This window comes from Lepidochelys kempii, chromosome 1, assembly GCF_965140285.1.
Source record: "Lepidochelys kempii isolate rLepKem1 chromosome 1, rLepKem1.hap1, whole genome shotgun sequence".
NCBI classification, from domain to species: Eukaryota; Metazoa; Chordata; order Testudines; family Cheloniidae; genus Lepidochelys; species Lepidochelys kempii.
Window position 1 is genome coordinate 331229793 of NC_136380.1, and position 3639 is coordinate 331233431.

Sequence of the window (3639 nt, forward strand, 5' to 3'; positions counted from 1 at the left end):
TCCCCACGCAGCCCCCCACGGATAGAATAGTTAGGGGTGGCCCTGACTTTCAACACTACTTTATAGTACAGAATGCTGGAGAATGAGAAAGTTTGACATGGCCAAACTGTCCTCATTCCATACAACCTGCCTCCGTATCTTTTGGCCAGAACAATCTCAAACCAAGATCTATTGATACAGTGCAGCCAAGAGGATCTGAGCACCATCATTGCCAGGAGGCGCTGGAGATGGATTGGCCGTGTGCTTCAGATGGAAATTGGTTCCATCATCAGAATAGCATTAAGATGGACACCTGAAGGCAAGCGAAAACAAGGCCACCCAAAAACAACATAGCGAAGAGCTGTGGAAGCTGAGCTGAAAAACCTGGGGCACAGCTGGGGAACCATTGACAGACTTGCTAGAAACAGAGAGAAGTGGAGGAGCTTTGTCGCTGCCCTAAACGCGAGGTGTAATGGAAACATGATGATGATGACTATTTCAAATTGCTATTATGATACAAAGTATTTGTTCTACATATTCAACAAAAAATATTATTAGTGAACAACTGGAGAAGGTAACATTGCAAATAATACAATTTACCTGAACGTTCCAGGAGTCATTTAACTCCCCATCAAGCAGGCAAACTTCACAGTCCCTTTAACCACACCAGTGAGACTAACAGTATAGAACACATGAGAAACCTTGCACTAACTGTGTTTAATGTAACAATTTAATTAAACAGAAGCCAAATGAAAGTGCTTAATTTAATTGGAGGAAGAAACACCTCTAACCCACAAACATCCTTTCGAAGTGTCTACTGTTAAGTATCCTATATTCTATTTTCTAATTTAATCTAGCATTGACACACCTGAGCGCTTTGCTTTTGTTTCTCTGCAGTTCATTAAACTTAGGAAATTGAAAATTTTAAGCGGTTTTGATGCTTCATTTTCCTAAGTCCTTATTTGCATAGAAAGCAACACCTTGATCCAGTTTTGACCATATTAATATTTTCTGTAAATAGTTTCCAGGTAGCCTCATCTCAGGGAACCACATTCTTCCACAGTGTTTGGAGATTTCTGAATGAATTTGATCCAGGTTTTAATAATTATCTGGAATTAGTACTTCCTCCATAATAGAAAGCAAGGTAAGCCTGGCTCCATGCATCTTTACAAACTCAATAAAATTTCTGCAGATAACCTCACATTCACCAACTCCCATGGCTGTTAGGTTCTTACAGCATTCAGCAATGCAAATGAGTTCATCATTCAGTGGCTGAAGTCCATTAGCACATACCACACACCACCAATTTGATCAACCTGGGGCAATCCATTCCAGTGTGACCTGGCATGGCTTTGCTTACTGCATGACCGAGTCAAGGTGTGTAACAGGATAACAGAGGTTTTTCCTCTGTATAAAAAGAAGTAGATAACAATATTGACTTTAGGGGAGTGCTTAACAAATGCATCCCAACTTTGCTTTTTAATTGTATGAATTATTTAATTTGTCCTGGATTTTCACTCACAACATCTATGCAAAGATGTTCAAGGTTAACGTGTTTCTCATATGAGGGGTCCAGCAGCAGTTCATCACTTACTTTGTAATAATTCCAAGCCAGTTGCCTAAGGCCATGGCACTGGTCATCAGCACAAAGAATTCCAGCAGGTGACACACAAGGACAGCTGCTCGTTTTTAGCAGTTTTAGAGTATCATTATTATTAGAAACAAGAATGGATCATCAACTGTGTGTCAGTTTTGATGGATGATAATGCCTTGGAGTTTACAAAAACTACTGTCAGTGCTGATGCAAAATGGGCCTTGGAGACGTTTATAAAACTTGGCTTCACTGCTGAAATCAAACCTAATGTCCTGATGGAACAATTCACCAATTGAGAAAGGATGTCACAGGCAGCTTCTGCAGACTCAGTTCTACTATCAACCTTGAAGCCGACATACTGCAGATGATCAGCATGTCTCTTGATAATTTGCTGAATGAGATCAGGGTGAGTGGACTCTAAATAAGAAGTAGCTGGTTGGTTAAGCTCAAATTCAAACTTCCTCCACAAGTGAGGTATATGAAAAACTTCATTCCACCCTTGCCAAACAGAAGATCCCCAAGCTCGATCTACTAAAGCAGGTACTGAAAAATATGTAAAACTAGATGGTGTGGCAGGGTTCCCCAGTTCATCAAGATTTGCAGGCAAGACTTGCCAAATGTTGATCGGTAGAAACAAATTTTCTGCTTTTTTGTTCTTTGTGGTGTTTGTAGAACTGGGATCTCAACTTTAACAGTCCACCCAATTCTCTTCGTTCTGAGAGCAAACAATTTCAGGTACTAGAGAGGTGTGATGTAATTAAGCTACGAAGCTTTCTGTATGTTTTCAAGTACGGTAGATCACTGAGCATGCATGGGTTACATTATTAAATCAAAAGTTGGGAGTTTTTCATTTGCAGAACTCCCTGATATCCTGGGAGACTTGGTTAGTCTGCCCCTCACCCTAAAGGGCCCCTGATGGAGTGTCCATAAATCATTTCTCCTCTGCACTTCTTTCTCAGGGGCCTGGTCTCTACAGCTGCAAGGAGAGGGGAAGCTCTGGGTTTAAGGCTGGGGCCAGTTACTGGTCTGCTGAGCTTCCTGAAGTGCTGTCTCAGATCTGCTGGGTTTTTTTTGTTGTTTTTTTTTTTTTTTGTGAGGGGAAGGGATGATGAGTTTCACCCCTGCTTCCCTGGCTGCTTTCCTCAGCTGGTGGGGGTGAGGGTGGTCACAAGTGCTCCTTCCCAGTCCTTCCATATCTCCTTGCCATTCCTGAGGGGGGGATGTTTCTCCTCCCCCAGACACTTTCAGGTTCCTTTTTTTGTGGGAGAAAGGAGCCTGCTGACTTCCTGCTGTCTCCCCTCTTTGGTGTGTATGTAGGCAGGTTCCTCGCAACACTGCCACAGACGTTTTTGGGTTGGAATAGGAAGGCATTAGGTTTGCCATTCTCCTCTCTCCTGGTCTGTTAGGGCTACTGCTGTTTGAGGGAGCTGCAGCCACTGCTGCAGTGTCAGCTGTCACCTCCTCCATCACTATGTACAAGTCTCCCCGCAAACAAGGGGAAGGCTAGTCTGGGGTCCCTAAATTTCAAAGCAGCGAAGATATAATTTGTCTATTCATTTTTTTATGAAAACTGGATTGTCTGGGATATATGAGTGACTCCATACTTTGGAGAGATTTACGACTGTGCTTCTTATGATTGGCTAAATTACATGCATATTTTAATTAACCGCTTAGTGTGTACGTGTGAGCAACTACCTTCAGGTGGATAGAATCAGAGCTGCTCATCTGTGGGTCATAGGTACATATAGAGATTCTCCATTTGCTAGAGAGGCTGGTTCTTTCTGTTATAGGTGGGCCTGAGTTCTCAAAAATGCTTGGGAAAAAGAATAGATTTATCTAAATTTATTGGCTTAATTTTTTATTACTATATATTTTTTCCTTTTCCTCCCTCCTTTTTCTTTTCAAAATGGCTGAAATCCTGTATTATTTTCCTATCATTTTTGAACATTTTTAAAAATAGAAAAACAAATCAAAATGAAAAATCAGCCACTCTCAAACCCTGAAAAATTATAACAATTTTGAATTTTCTCATTACATTGTTTTTGCCCTCTTTGGACTAGCTATAG

At 41.2% G+C, this 3639-nt stretch overlaps 1 pseudogene; it reads right to left on the reverse strand.

Annotated features, from left to right (window-relative positions):
* Nucleotides 1-921: 921 nt before the first annotated feature.
* LOC140910831 (F-box/LRR-repeat protein 21 pseudogene) lies at nt 922-2164 on the reverse strand (annotated as a pseudogene).
* Nucleotides 2165-3639: the final 1475 nt, after the last annotated feature.